Source organism: Anopheles moucheti, chromosome 2 (genome assembly GCF_943734755.1).
Source record: "Anopheles moucheti chromosome 2, idAnoMoucSN_F20_07, whole genome shotgun sequence".
NCBI classification, from domain to species: domain Eukaryota; kingdom Metazoa; phylum Arthropoda; class Insecta; order Diptera; family Culicidae; genus Anopheles; species Anopheles moucheti.
Window position 1 is genome coordinate 81,879,031 of NC_069140.1, and position 17,283 is coordinate 81,896,313.

General features: G+C 44.3%; 1 protein-coding gene across 1 annotated transcript in view; it reads right to left on the reverse strand.

The window, feature by feature from the left end:
• The window catches only part of LOC128309419 (dystonin), a 113,997-nt gene that overhangs the window by 82,635 nt on the left and 14,079 nt on the right, over window positions 1-17,283 (reverse strand). The window lies entirely within an intron of this gene.

A 17,283-nucleotide genomic window follows, 5' to 3' on the forward strand; every position in this document is an offset into this window, starting at 1 on the left:
GCCCACGACGATTATTTCCTACCACATTTTGATAAGATACGCAGCAAAGATACCGCTTTACAAAGAACCGCTTCATGCCGTGCTGATAGCGAACCGCCCCCTCGCGGATGACAATCCACGGGGACAAGGCCGTTGAAGGTAACTACCCAGGCATGAGCGCACACAACACAGTAAGGATTCCACCAAACTTATCTAGACCTGTTCCCACACGGTATGGAGGAACACGGCTACATTTATCAAATTGCTCTCTTGCTGCTTTTATCTTCACTTTTTCTACGAAAATGTGTGCGACACGAAAACTGTCCGCGGCTGGTGTTGATTGCAGGCCGTGAGTTCCGTGACTTCTACAATGATGGACAGCTGGAAGGGGGTTGATGAGCGTGGAAGAAATGGGACCGCAATGGACATACTCATTTTCCATCCAAAAATGAAATATCAAAATATCATTAAACGCATACTTCACTTAGGACTATATTCATCAGAGTTGATTGACCTCAGTAACTCCTAAAGGTCTCTCATTTCCTCGCAATACTCCCATAGGAGGATCGTTAGCATGAAGGTAGCATGAACGCGCACCAAACAAGCATCTTCCCAATTTCGCATACTTAATTGGTTGAGCTTTCACCGAAACCGTCGGCTTCCGCCCCTGCTGGTACGACAGAGCATGGTGGCTCTGGGGGCCCTGTCCGGTAAAGGGTTCATATTTGAGGCAAAGAAAATGGTTGCTCCCATCGCTGTACACTGTCAAAGGTTAACATGCTTACGGCTAAACGTGCGCATAGGGGGATGGATGCATACTAGTGGGTCAATTGCCACTGTGGATTAGAAATCGGAGAAACGGCACTAACTACATCAAATTGCATACCTCCAGGCGTATTTGGGATAGACGAAAGGCTCCCACACTAAGGGAGATACGAAAAACTGATCGATGAAAAATAAAAACTATTTTCGTTACTTTTTTACAAATGTTACGAAGAATCTCTAACGCAATTAATGCTAAATCACAACAATCAACTAATGTATTATTGTTTCTTAATTAACATGTTTATAATGTTTTCCCCTAAATTTAATAAACACATTAAACGCCAAACATCCTCCCATGCCATCTTCAAAATGCTGCAAAATAAAAGCCCAACCTGTTTGCACCACCTGAAACCTTCGTCACGGTGATTAGCACATACTTTTCTCCCCCAAACACCTAAAATCAAGTTTAACCTCCCGACACGTTGGAGGCGATCATTGATATTGATGTGTGGTAGCGAAAGAAGGAAACGAAATAGCAACAAAACCACCTCCCGAAAATGAGCAAACCCCGTATTGGCCCGTAAAACGTTCATTAATTTCGTTTACGCAAACGGAACGGGCCCGATTGATTTCTGATAGGATTAACTCCCGTGGTTTGATGAAAGCGCAAGACGGAACCGGCATCATCGGCGGCGGATTAGCTCGGGCGGTCAGTCAGTCAAACCAAGCTGTTTGGTTTGGCTTTTCATCGGCAGCCGGGGTGAAGTAGGGCGGAAACAGCAACGATTGGATGACGCTTTGAAAATCAAAGTAAAATTGCGAGATATTGCGAATGCGCAGAAGGATGGATTGGAGAGATCTCATGTTCAATTAAATTGATCGATTGTTGAGTTCTCTATCAAGCTGAACTATCAGTTGGGCATTAATTAAATTTAAATAATTTGTCCTTCATTTCGGAATTGTTGTTCAAAATTTAACTTTTTCCTTTAAAATTCATATAACTTAATTTATATTCATTCAATCTTCCACAATAGATATGAAACTGAAGCAAACAATTCTACTGACTTTAAAAAAGTTTAATATCGATTCGCATGCATAATTTAGTGACTGATGTTTATAAACGAATTCAAGAGTTGAATTGTGTATACATCGGTGGGTTCAAGAGTCGAGATAGAAAATCAAATAGTTTACGGAGCTTTAAACAAATGAAATTCTATACAGGAATTAAAAATATGTCTTCCAATTGTCATCCGACATCCGACAAATTTAGATTCAAGAATCAACAACTCAACAACAGTTCAACGAATAACATTAAATAAGAAAAAATCGATTAACATTCCTAATGCGAAACTGTGTTCAAAAAACAGTATTTCTACTACTACTCTTGTCATTTTCGTTACTCTTCCATTTCGTTACGATATTTTACAGAACCAGTAAAACTCCTCCCTGTCGCCCGAATTAAGAAATAGCTCGTAAGTAAAAGAGATACTCTTTCATGGTGTGTATTAAATTATTTTAGGCGACGCGTGCATGAACCATCATGACAACCCGAATCGTATCAGATTACGGAAACATCGGCAAGGATTAGGATGCTGACAAACCATCCTAGGGAGAGACACTTTCACTGCACAATGAGATTCCACTAGAATCCATCAAATCTCACCCCAAGCTGTTTATGGCATCGTTTATTTCGAAATGGTTTTAAGACGATGGTTCGCACGCGGATGTTTATTGCACATCCCGCGATCGTACGCTGTTAACTGTTTCCGGTGGATACCATTCATGATGCATGTGTCCCTCATTACTGAGTTTTTAAAAATATTTGTTACATAAAGTCACATCATTTGTAACACTTTCGCATTAAGACTTACTCGCGTTGATCTTCACATATTTCAGTCGGCACGATCGGCAACGACTTGCGGCCCATTCCTCTAAACACATTAAGGCCATAAGAGCAAAACAAACGGCTTTTGCATATCGGCGGTGCACATACGGTGCACACAGTGTGCAACCTTTTCGACCGTAAAAGACGGACGATGCCGAGATTCTCACCCCTTCGCAACACACTACGGGCCAGCTAAAACTACAATAATGAATGCCATACGTTTGCGCGGTTGCATTCATCTCTTCGAACGCAAATAATGAAGGCGAAAAATAGATTTCATTTCCTGCAAAAGACACCCATTTGCAGGAAAGCGATGGTACGTCGCAGCGTCGCGACTTGGGTGCAAATTGCACGGCCCCCAGACGCGCTGCCCGAAAAATGCATAAAGCAAAACAACCACACGGTAGGCGCGCGGCGGGAAGCTGTGTATCCATCATCGTCAGCGCGCACAGTTAGACGCGCTAAACAGTGGGAACCCATCCACAAACGCGGCGGCTGCTCTGTGGACCTCAGACATATGGTGCACGTTCCGGCATGTACAGCCGCGTGTCACGTGCAGGTCATTGTACCACGAGAGATGAAACTGCCACTCTACGTCTAATGTGTGTCTGCCTGCATCTCCACAGCATTCAAGCTGTGATTTCCCTACCGAAGCAGAGCTTCAAGTGCAACAAAGTGAGCCAAAATGTGTCAAACACACGAGGAACCGTAAGTTTGGACCTTGGGAGTTCGAGAGGCCGCGATCCATACGGTTCGCTTGATACGAAAAGGTTCATGGGTTGCGATTTTGTGTGACGAATTGATGGTTATATTTTATAATTCGCCTTCATTTACTTTACACGCTTCTTACTGCTTTCCATCGCATACGTGAATGAGAGATGGGAGATATAAATCGCACAGACAGAAGCCGCCCATCTAATGGCACAGATGTGATGGATTACTTCTCTCACACAATGACCAAAAGGCAACCACCAAAACATCCACCAAACCGAAAAACATGTTTGTTTTCCAGCTTTTCCACATCACGTTCGTTGATTCGTGGTAAAACATAACAAACATTTTCAAGTTATTTTGTGTGCTGTTGATATTTGTTTTTTCGGTGTCAACAGACAAAAATAAATTCGCTTTTTTGAGGAACAAAAAACAAGTCTTGTTGCTAAATAAATTAGCGTCAACACAAAACGAAAAACACTTTTCATTCAAATAAACTTCCCCCTGCATATGTCCCGGGCACGTGAAATACAGCAGTATTATTTTGAATTTAAGTTAATAAATAACATCACTTCATGGAGGTGGAGCGATGGTATTGAGGTTTGGCTATCGGTCTAGTACACCGAAGGTCCGTGGTTCGAATTAGTGATGGGTCATACGATTCATTTTGCGACCCGACCCGGAGTCGGGTGCGAACCCATCGGAATCGATTCCGACCCGTGGGTGCAACGGGTTCGGGTCGGAATCGGATCCAACCCAGGGGTACGAAATGCACCAAGTTCGACCAAAAGTTCGACTCCAGTTCGACTACCGAACCGCGGTCGAACTTTGGGTCGAACCTCAGAACAGTTCGACCCACAACTCGCCGAATGCACGCCGAATGCAGTGGCCGAATCCGACCGAAGTGCAGTTCGAAAAAAAATAATGGCCGCGATCGCGTTGGTGTGGGTAAAAAGGCGACCGCCGTTCTCTCGCTTCGCTTCCCTATTCTCATTCTCCCGGGTGTACGTGTACTGTTGTAGTCCTGCCTGTGGGGCGGAGTAGCCGCGTGTGTTCGTCTCGTCCGTTTCTAGTTGGATTTTCTGTCGCTGTCGAAGTGTATAGGATTGCTTGAGTATTTCGCAAGGGGGGTGGAGCTGGTGTGAAACTGCGCAAGGTCGGGTGTGTATTTTCTTTTTCTGTAAGTAAAGTAGAGAGAAGAACGACGGTTTCGAACCGGAGAGTTTTAATACTAGCTTACCAGGGAGTTTACGGTGTCCGCTGTTCGATCCACTAGGGGAAAGTGTGCAAACAGCTAGATTTTGTTGTACGCGCAGCGCGTCGATCGAGACACCGGTCGGTGATAAAGTACCGTGTGTGTGTGACGTGGTGGCGAGGGCGTGTATGCTTAGGCGTACAAAATAGCCATAATCAAACCATGTCGGTAAGTAAGCAAAGTAAAGTGCGTCGATTAAGGACACAATGTACTACATAACTGCGGTTCTCCTCCACAGTACCTGGACTCTCTATCGTACCGGAGGATTGCGCATCATAAAAGCCAGTGTTCAGCGGCAACCGTGTTATGGTCAGGATGGACAGGACATATCGCTGACCGAGTTGCCGCTGAACAGTTCTGGTGATGCCGATGTATGATCGGAAACATTTGTGTAATACCCTTCTTCTGCTAGAGGGAAGACTCTCCTTATCCCTTTTTTGAGAGCCGAGCATCGAACGAGGCAAAAAATTTGATGCGTACTAACGCGAAACACCAATTCACCCGTTGACCCGTTCACCAATCTAATAAGATTTCTTCTACTCTCTCAGCTCCTACTCCACCACCCCCATCACCATCAGCTCCATCAGCTTTTATTTTATTCCACCAGCATTAGGATGTGTCACCATCAGCTGTTCTGTTGTCTTGTAATACAAACAAGTAACCACATACGGCTACACGAAGAAAAAAACAAATGTCTTGTACTTCTATTATTGTTGTGTAACATATCACAATCTGAGCAATAATTTGATATCATTACTTATCTCACATTCTGGTCAGTAATGGGTGAATCCGTGCTTTTACTGGCATGCAAATATTACATAGTTGTACGAATACGCTGATGCTCGATACATATTTGAGCGGTAAACGCAGGTTGCTATTACAGAGAAACCCGACTTGTGATCATTGCTAACCGTATTCACCAATTCGTCCAACATTTCAGCCGCAAGTGGCCACTTTGCTAAGTGCGCGTTGGTGACAGAAATGCCATGGCACAAGGAACTGTAGAAGGCTAATTCCGAATCCTTCTACACTTCACTGAACTGGGTGATCTGTGTCAGACCCGATGAAACCTGGTCGCACTGGGGCTTTGTTCACCTTGTCATGATGCCCAGTTTGCCGTCGCGTTATCCCATCAGCATGGGATTTGTGCTACGGTGCCCAGATCCTGGCTGTGCAGCCGATTACCGACAGGAACACCTTTCACGATATCGAACTTATCGAGGTATCGCGGCGTATCATTGCTGCGGTGTCCTGGTGGATCACTGTTTCGGTGGTCTGGCTCAGTAAAGAAACGGGAAAGTAACTGAACAACGTCTTTTTCAATCCGTTGTGTCAGTAGTGCTCATGGTCAAGCGCAGTATTTTCCCTCCCATGTTTGGTTGGCAGCAAGGAGTTTTCAGTGTCGGGCAACTGCGAAATCATGTTGATGGATCGCCCAGTAGCGGATGCCATCGCCAATAGACATATTGCCAAAAGACCGGTCAGTGTCCCCTTCGATGCCGCTGTCGTCTGAAAAGCTATCGTATTCATCCAGATATGACTATATGATAATCGATTAACATCTTCCAGTCCTTCCGGCAGCGGTTGTACCAATTCAAGTACCGCCTCCGATTTGAGGAACTGTATTTCAAACCGACAAACACAGCACTAGAATTCAATAACTCTGCTAGGGCCAACTTGCCGATCATCTTCTACGGCCACGTACACCTTGTGGAACTTACTCTACCGGTGATAAAATCGGACAACAGTCAAAGTAAAAAAGTGGCAAATAAAACAAGCTATGGTACATATCCGTGTGTATTATCGTTAGCATTTGACAATTTCAGCGCATCATAATAACATGCGTAATACACAAAATAATTATAAAGTGGAAATATACATAAATTGTACATCGAATCCCTATCAGATTTGGTTGAACGCCGAGCGCTTTCGGCGTCGCCAAACGCTCAGCTGATCGGTGCGGTGGTGAGACGGAGGAAGAAGGGACGAGGGGGGAAGCCAAACTCAACAAACTCTCCCATACATAGAAAGCTCTCTGATAATTTTCAGCCACAACAACCTATACATACACACCAAATGCAGTCGTGCTCAAAATGTGTGGGAGAAGAGCGGTGGGGAGGCCTGTGGAATGAGACGAAGGGGCAGTACATTTTCGAACATGCGCGAGTACGAGCAAGAGGGGAATAGCTGTTAGAGCGAGTACTCTCAAATTTTGTATGGCGGTTGGTCGAACTGTTTTCCTTGGGTATGGAGCGCTCCGACCCGGTAGGTTCGGGTCGACCCGCACATCACTAGTTCGAATCTCATCTGGTCTGTTTAGGTCTCAATTTGGTGATAAAAAGAAAAATTCTTACACCACTGTAGGAAATAACTTCTTTTGAGCATCCATGATTAATTAACACTAAAAAGATCAGTCCTCTTCAATACTAATAGAAACAACCAAGTTGACATCTCACATAACCAGGATATATTAACCCAGCCCCCTTGCACACACCCAATCAAATGTCAATGAGCAGCTGTCACAGGCAATTATAAATCAAGCATTGTGTTGTGCATTCTGCATCAACTGCACCAGTAAGAGAAAAAACACCCAGATGTGTAGAGTGATGATCGTTACCAATCGTTACGAATGAATTAATCAACTATCAATTCTCAACCCTTAATGGGTCTTATACCATATCTCCCAATCATCCTTTCCGTCAAGTTCTCCTGACTGAGTGCTCAGTGCACTTACATGGGGGGATTGAAGTTATTGAAACGAATTAAATGATGTGCACTTCCACCATCGATTATGATGAGACAATTTCGTTTGAAAACGCCCTGGACAACTACTACTTCACACTTGGCTTGGTTTGGGCATGGAAACAAGACTTATTCTACTCCAACGCCCTTGACAACTCGATCGGGAGTCGCGACAGTTCGCGCATCGCTTCCGGCGCATCTTCAACTCAACGCCAAATGCTTCGGAACGTATTTTTAATCAACGATCCTGCACCTCCCAAATGGATATTAATTGTTCGCTTCACGCGCTCGCACAGCTTGATGGATTTGAGTGTGTACGTCGTTGGGACTTTGCTTGGCTGTTTCTGCTCCCGAATCAAACCACCATCTTGACCATACGCTATTTTTCCTTCTTTACTCCCGTTTTGCAATCTTTCCATACGAAATTTATGCATCACTTTGGATGCACATGCGAGTGGACACAAAATTGCTAAAACGACCCTTTACACCCGGCGGTCCATAATTCATGCAATCAACCATCACCATATCACACACATATTGAGCAAAAAACAGCACGGACGCGCGCATTCGACAAAAAAAACCGGTCCACCAGTTTTGCCGATTGCAGATCTCACAAGGGGAAAAGATTTATGTGCACTCCAATTACATACGTTTCGGGGTGAGACCACACGGTCGTTACGCTATTGGCGCCCTCGCTGTTTAAGAGCCATCTGACGCACAACACACGGAAGGCGAGTCCCATAGACACAGATTTCACTGCTGAAGTGATGAAATTTATGCGAAACAAACAAACAAGGGTGCACCGGGGAAGGATCTTACTCAGCAGCTATCGAGGTAGAATAAAGGCCGGCAGGATTGTCAATCATGTTTTACGATTAACTATTGTGGTTAGCCTGTCTCGCGCCACGACCAGGCGGCGACAATGGTGCGAATATACGCGTCAACCGATGGGTGTATCGATTTCCATCCTGCCATCTACGGGTGGAGATGATTCTGCTGCATCTAATAAACACCCAAGTAAACGTACCCGGGGCCCTGAATACAGGCTCCAATACAGCCGAACCGATTCTGTTCCAGTGTAAAGCGTGGTGTGAAACACATGATCGTTTAAATGGTTTTGGTACAACGGTCGGCCACCTAGAATTCGAATAGCGGTTGGATACCGTGCACATCCAAATGCAATCAATAATAACACGTGTTTGTCGTGGGTAGCCCGTAGCAGCAGACGGCAGTGTAGGCACTTGGTTATGCGCTGATTTAATTAAATCCTTTCGTGCTGAGGGCTGTTGTATTTGGTGCGCGACATCGATCCACACACCGGTGTGCGCAAAGGGCGTAAACGAGAACCTTCCACGATGTTGTTTTTGGCACGGCATATACATGTGGTTGACGCCTGCCCTGCAGCTAATTGGGTTGTTAGCGTGGAACGCAAAACTTCCCCTTCTCGGAAGCTCTTCGCATTACATTCTCGACCACATCCTTTTAAGGTAAGTGTTGTGTGTCGAACGAGCAGCTGTTGATAGCCATCTTCGTGTCTGACCTATTTGTATTGCTGTGCGCTGGAATTTAACTAGAAGCCCATGTAGAACATACAACGGGTGGCCATTCTGTACCCCGCTGTACCCCCCATATCCATGCTCAACCTTCAGCTGAATGAAACGATAATGAAAGTGATTTTTAGTTAACTTGTTCTACTACTGTTGCTCGTCTTGACATCACATTTGACATTTGATTCAGACTCTTGGTGAATAAAGCTGAATCTCTATTTTAAAAATTAATAAATCCTGTAGAATTCATATATTATCCAAGATTTATGGCCTCCCCCTATGACTCTTCTCGATGTGTGTAAACCTTTCTCTTTGAAATTCAAAAAACAAAATTTCATATTCAACCTTATTCAGCCAACATAACTTAAACGCCAATCAACTGCTATTTAGACACTTTCCTCTCCACGTCGATGACCTTTAATTTCTTGCATGAACGTGAAAAATCTTTAAATTCCACAATCATCCACCGCATTATTGCATCTTGCTCGCCACGATCTCGATGAAACAACATTCCTAGCGAAAAAAAAAGAAATCATGAAACATATAAGCGCGCAGTCGCGCATCTCGAGTCGCGTACCCTCCCCCCTTTCTTTTACAATCAATTAATCCTGCCCGCTGCGCTTGATCCAAATGCTCCCCCCCCGGCGACTGGCGACCTCTCCGGCGACGTCGTTCGTGGACGGGTCGTGAGAGGTACCCCAGACGCCGACCGGTTGGATTTATCTGTGGCGCAGGCACTAACAGCCCCCTCCGTGTACCAGTTTTGCTCTGGTTTTGCCCTTTTCGAACGTGAGCGAGTTGCGCTCCGATCACAAATCTGTGCGCGCTGCGACTGTTACACCACCAATCCCTAGCATCATCGAGCGACTTTAGGAGACGTCTAGGTCGGGAAATTGTTAGGCATGGACAACGTGTACCCTTCCTGCACCAACGGAATGCCGCACCAACTTCCGAGTGAAAAGTGGTGCACAGAATGCACACGAGACGATCCACTAATTGGCCCGAAAGCCGGTACGCAAAGGCACGTGTCTACAAAGTGGTCTCTTAGGAGTGTGCATGCAATACGCACAGGTAAAACGAGCCGCGATCATTAGCGAGCGAACAAAACCCGAGATTGTGCCACAAATTCTCACGACCACTTCACGCACCAAACAATGCAACTAAAACAACGATAACTCAACTGCTGGCCTTCAAACGTATAATTCGTTAACAGCAGGAAAGAGTGTTAAGTGTAAGATCAGTACCATACTATTTAGTACATTGTGTACTAAAAACGCATCATAATTTAAAATTTAGTACAGTCATTTTATTTACTCGCTTAGCTGTCAAACCTGAATATTATTCTTACCTCGATTGGGTTTATGAAGTGATAAATCAACGTGTTAAAATTTAGCAACCGCTTTTTGCCACTCTCATCAACCTTGTCCCCCTTGTCCGACGCATGTAGCTCCACTTGTGGACAGCATTGCAGCATCTGAATGATCGCGCGCAGAGAGCACCGTACCGAATGATTGCTGCCAAAGGTCAGTGATCATAAAACAACACAATTTACGACCAATAACTCAATTTAATAATCAATAATTGCACTGAAACCGTGCTGCTACTATACTGCCGGTAGTCTCACTCCCTCTCCAGGGTGCTGGTTGATAAACATGACAACAAGAATAGTCGACAGGGGGTATTTTTTTTCCAGGGCCTACACAGATGCTACTGGCAATCAATAGACGTGCACGCGCGATTCAGTGGTTGGGGTTTGATAGGGAGAGAGCATCAATTTGCTGGCACTATAAAGCCTGTTTTGTAACGTTGCGCTACATCCACCCATCGCGGACGCATTCTTGCGGTTTACTTTTCTAATTGATTTTGAGGTTATGGGTTGGAAATGAATGGATGCATTCATGTAGCCTTGCTGCTATAAAGCGTTTCATTTATTAGTTTATTATTTCATATATTTCTGAGAACAAAAGCGTAATATTGCGTTCCAAATCGTTTGTACTAAAAGAAAATAATTAGAACACAGCATCATCCCATCACCTTTCAATTGACCTAAATCCTCCTCTTAATCCGGCTCGTCTAGCGGTACGAGCTCACCCTAAACGTGCGCGCTACTCGAAACCATCGTTTTCCCACATTCCAAGGGCATCCTAACGGCTTCCCAAGTGATCGTCAGCCGTCAAACTGAAACCTGCCAAGCATCGGGCGCAGATAACAGCACCGTTTCACCGTGCCATCGTTTTTTCTTTCTGTTTTCACCTCCGCGAGCGTGAAACACCGCATATCCGTGACAGAACCATTACCGGCGCGCGCGAATGGGTGAAACAAGGCCCAAAACCCTAAAGTGATCGATCGGCCGATGATAAATAAGTGTCTAAAGCTGTCGTTGCGTCGCTGCATGATATTCTTCCCACCGCACCCGGGTGTTTGCCCTGCATCGAGTGGCCAACAACACCGTTATGGCTCGAACACTCTTGAAAGTGGAGTTTCAAAACCAAAACCAAAAAAACACATAGAAGGCACGGAGGTAAAAGTGTCAGACACCCGTCATTTGTGGCTTCTCATCGATTCCACAAGGGTTTTACGATCGGAAACCTCTCCCTATCCATAGATTCATATTGCACGTTTTTCGCGAACATTTCCAACACCCGACTACTAATGAATAGTTAACAACCGGATCATCGGATCGTTGTGGCGGCGGTGCGCGCGGTAATCCAATCCTCACAGCAGAAACTACACCCCTATTTGTCCGGACGAAACTACTTCAGGTGGTAATAACCGTACACTGAAGGAGGTTTCGATGGTTTGTCTGTTCATGGTGGAACCAGCCATTGTTTTGACACCCGCTGTTTACACGGTTGTCAGTCAAGGCAGTGATGTGTGCAAAAGGGAAGTTAATCTTGGAGCCGATTTTGATAGATTTCTCTCGATAATTGATCTTCGCAGATTCGGCCAATATTTCTCGAAATCACCGTGATTAGCGAGCGCCTGGGATGATGATTGAGCAAAAGTGTTACATCTCCTGTACTAAACTTAATTGGAAATCAAAAAACGAGATAACAATTAATTGACGTTTAGCTAAGATTTTGAGGAATAATTTAAAAGAGGGAAGAATATTTATTGAACAGCAAGATAATGTTTTAGTATGGAATGTAATACGGTAGAATGAATTGTTTGGTCAACTTATTAAATTTTACAATTAATGGAGAACATCAATTTTCATTAATAAAATTCAAATGTTTGTTTTTAGTACAAAAACATCCTTTTAGAACACAAATTTTAAAACCTCTACCTAGGCAAAGGGCCTCATTCGAAGAGACAAATAACGCTGGGTTGCACTGGGTCTCACAATTAATGGAGAACATCAATTTCCCATAATAAAATTCAAAATTCTTTTTTTAGTACAACAACTTCTTTTTAGAACAAGAATCATAAAACCCCTACCTAGGCAAAGGACCTCATTCAAAAAGACAAATAACGCTGATTGAAAGATTCGTTCTAGTACACCATCGATCGTGGCTCGAATCTCATTTCGACTAATAATCCATTTGAAGAATAGACTATAGAAATACAAAGCAAAGACAAATCTTGGAAGATTTGTAAAAGAAAAATACTCCTCGCGGCTTCTTTTTAATTATTTATTGCAATTACGGTTCAGTGTAATCCAACGTAAATCATGTAAAACGAACCGGATCTCGGTACAGAAGGCACAGTGAGCACCTCCCAACAACAACGGAGGGGCCGCCCATATGACCATCGTTCGTGAGAAAATAAACATAAACCCAATCCTACCTTCGGGTTTTTTGGCCGAATCTCAGGGACACCTTTTTATTCGCACACACTCACTTAAACTCACTCCTCGGGTACGTCCCATTGTATGCAAATGGGTTTGAATTGTATAAAATGAAAACCAAAACCTCCGAAAAGCTCGGATGATAAAGTATCGAGGGCCACCACCGGGAATTTAAATTGATTCCCAACCCCCGGCCATATATACCCATCGAGTGGCAAAAACTGAGCCAGACAAACGAACAGAGAGACAGTAAGGCGGCTTCCTCTGGCCGTATGATGGGGTCTTGGCTACTTGTAGCGTCTGTTGCGCGCACGCCTTGTAAGGAAGAAATGACCAAAAACCTTTACTGGCGCGCGCACGCATACACACATCACAACAACACACCTTATCGAATGCGCAGCCAAGGATCGGTAAACGCAACGGAGAACCCTTGACAGGCCGTGGCCACTGGCTTGCATTGTGTTTTGCGTTCGCGTCATGTAACGGGGGTTGGAAACGAAAGTAAATAAAAGTGAAACCATAGCAGTGACTCAGTGGAGCGACTGGATAAAGCTAAAGTGATGAAATAAATCCTTGCTTTCTACTTGATAAACGAACGTTTCGTTTTAGTACTGAGAACCCACTGCGTGAGGTAATATGGGTGATGCGTGAGCTGATTTCTTCTTCTCTATATTTGATGTATATACTGTCTGAAGTTACTGATCGTACTTTATTCAAGGCTTTTTAGAATTCATCTCTTACACAAGCTCAGTATCAGACTTATCAATGGTCTGGTATATTATTAACAGGAGCTTCAAACTCTCTTCAATCTCAGTACAGGCAGTTCCTGAGATACACTATTATAGGGGACCGCTATAACCCGGGAAAAATCAGCGTAACTCGAATTTCCGCGTCGAAGTCGAATCCTGGTGCTATTTCGTTTATACTTCTAAGTCCCAAAGTCGACTTCCTGCTCTGGATTTAATTTTTTCACAGAATCAGGCGATTTTAAGAAAGAATGTATTAAAATAAGTTAGAAAGAAATGTTTTATGTGACAAAAACAGGTATTTTCGACCAAATTTTAACCTTTTTCCTGAGAGTTTGTGCTACAAACTAGCTCAGCAGTCAAATTTCAAAAGCTCATCTGTCAAAAACCGCGTATCTCCGAATCGGCGTATAAGAGAAACCGCGTATCTCGGGGACTGCCTGTACTTGAACGATGAAGACGCAACTACGACGATTCTCCGCTTGCTTACGATTACTAGCACTCAAACGTCTGACCTATGCGCCACCACTAAAGTACCGAAGTGTTGCAAATATATCGATTCATCACTTCCCGAGCACCAAACCAAGTGCTGCGCTACACCCCTTTTCAGGGCATAACAAACTGCATTCATTAACAGCGCACCATCCCGCCGTTCGAGAGGTTCGGAGGAAATCACCGTGGAACTGAGCAGGGTGAATTGCAAAGAATCAGTGTGACTTGGTGCATCCGCCACGGGTTCGCGAAATCGCGGAATGTCGTCTCGAACCGGTCGGCCGATCATCATCACTCCACAAGTACCATCTCATCGCCCACAAAACGGGGGGCGAGCGATCGAAATGAGAAGAGTTGTTTTGTGTGTGCAGTGACTTCTTGGCCTGGTATGCGCCTGGGTTTATTACGCGCGATCGGCGACGCTTCTCGTTTCTTTACTTTTTTATAGTGACCTTCTTCTGTACACTTTCCACCTCTCGCGTTGTACATCCGCACCCTCTGAACTCTTTTTTATTAAATCTCGTTTTCTTACGAAGAGTCATTGCATTACGTACGCGCGCCCAAAGGCACGGTAATGTATGTCAGCAGGGCTCAGTAGCTTCCGGCGCACGGGTGTACTTCTGAAGTGCGGTGTGGTCGAAGGCAGGTTTATGCGACCGGGCAGTGTACATGTGTGCCGGACAAGTTTAAAGAGGCGAGGGGCCAGTCGTCTTCATGATCGTTTCAAAGAATCTGACCCAATCTGACCCGGCGACGAACAGGCGCCATTCGGCGCACGCGATCCTCCCATCATAGCTACTCGAAACTGCTCGAATAACACGTTTTTCTACATCTCGCAGGGCGCAGGTTCATGATGGAGCGCTCTCTAGTGCCAAATATTCACAAGCAACTCGCAGAACTCATCCTGTCCAGCGGACGATGGCAAAAAAGCCTCTTCGTGCTGTCTTATCCATCATCTGCTAATGAGTTCCCACATTAATATACACTTATTTTACATTAGCGCTCGAGTTATTTACCATTTCCATCCCCCGCTACGCAGTACGTCAAAATATCAAATTCTTTTCATCTTCATTTTTCTGCGCTAAAGTTTGCAACACCATCGAGGGGATAATGCAAGAAGATGATGGTGTTCCAAGGTCGGTATGCCAAAAAAAAAACAAAGCAACTACATAAACATTCAAGATTCGTTTAATTAGCATACAAATTGATAATTTGACTCCACAATGATGATTACCTTCAGCAGCCACTGCCTACAGGCGTGATTGCACCCCTAATGAATGTGTTATTTTCCAGTTACCTGGAGGACTGTTGTACGACAATGAGCGTTTATGAGCTTGCTAACCATTGTCAAATAAATCACGCCTCTCGGGACAACCGTTTAAATAAAACATGTTTTCATTTTTCAGCCACACCAACTAAAACACACACCCGCCTGGTGCTGGTTGACATAAAAGTTATTGTTTGACACGTTCCGCAGCTGTCGTGGTAGGGATAGGCATGCCCTTAAAAACTATCTACCAGTTTTGGGTGTTCTTAAACGCAACATGTTTTATTTTTATATCTTAAAACAACAAATAACTTAAGAAATTGTAAATCTTCTCTATTCAGCGATTAAACAGCTTTGTAGAACTGTCAATTTGTAAATCAGTTACCGTCACAGTGGTAGTCACCTTCGAGCGACTAAATTTGTCGCCTTTCACCACAAAAGCCCACCTCTCATGGGAAACCCCTCCGTACCCCCCCATTTGGGGAAATCAGAGCACGCATTCGCGCCGACAGAGAGATCATACGCATATCGGACGTGCGTAACGTAACTCGAGCCCCGTTCGTTCCACCGAACCGAAGGGACAAACAGGCTTTCTAGAGCAGATATAAGCGTCCGCAAAAAACGGCTCCCCACGGCAAGTAACACCGCAAGTAGGCGAAGAGTAAATCATTCACATGAGTCACAGAGGATGCATGGCTTGCATACTTAACAAGTCGCGAAACAGCCTACCAGACCTAATTCCTGCGAACCCTCCTTCTCTTTTTGCAGTATCGGATTTTTCCATACAGCCACCAACGTTTTTTTTTTTTTATTTTTCTTGTGGGCAGTCTCGTTCGGCTACGTTCCGCTAAAGATTTATTGCCTCGGGCCGATAGTGACCGGGGTACGGCGGGTGTTGTCGTGGCCGTATGTACCACATGCTACCGGACTTCAACACACTGGTTTTTTTTTGCGGGCGGTTTCTTTAATCGAAGCTGCTGGGAGGGAAAATTGTTGCGATATCATGATCGCTCCATGATCGGTAAGGCTAAACACTGCTGTGAGTAAACTGTGTGCCACAAGCGTAGTAACCAGCACGACACTAAATTCGATCAAACGAAGCAGAAACGGCGAAGGCGAAACTGTACAGTAAAAGTACTGGAGAAAGCTGTTGCTTTTCTTCTAAAATTATAAACTTCAATAAAATCACTCAATTTGAAAAATCTTATTCAATCCGATGTAGTAATGCATTCAAAATGCACTTCTCACTGAGATTACTCATGAATGCATCTCACTGCGAACAAATCTTAAAACAAAGACTTTTGTCTGACCTTCCCGCATGAGTGCCCTCTCTCGATTTACCGGCAAAAGAATAAATCTCTATTAAAGCATTGATTGAATGACACTCCCAATTAAGCAGCTTAACCGTCGTGTCCGCATTCACCAGCCGTCGCGGATGTCTCAGCTCCACAGACAGGAAGATCCACATGCTTTTAGTAGGAGTGGTTGTGATTTGTACCCAGTTGCTTCCTGCTTTACAATAAACGCTCGACCTACATTCTGCCCAGCCAAGACGTTAGACACTTTGGTAACACTTTGGTAAGTCGTACAGACGCGCGAGAACTTCAAAGACAAAACACTGCACACAGCCGAGAGAGCATCGATTAATCATGAGCCTCGTTTCGGGGTTCGTTTAATTGCTCCAATGGGCTGGGTTGTTCCAAATACGGCATAAACAAGCCTTCTTTTCTGGCAGAGCCGCAGGAATGTCGGTCAATGTCCCATGAAAAATGGAGCCAAAATGAACAAATAGCTTCTCTAATCCAAACTTCACAAAACTGCGACAGTTAAGATTAAAACATAGCAATACGGGGTCAGACAATCAAGTTATTCTTGCGGTCAGGGGTTATTTTAAGATTTTTATGGCCGATTTATCGTATCACAACGATCTGTGATACAGAAAAAATATAATTATCGGCACTAATGCGCTATATAATTACTGTAAAACCCACAAACATGTTGTTGTATGATTTGCTGTTTAATTGCAAATAATTCTAACATATGTTTTTAGAAAGAGACAATAAAATATTTGCTAATTCGATCAAAAGACTTCACCGTGTAAACAAGA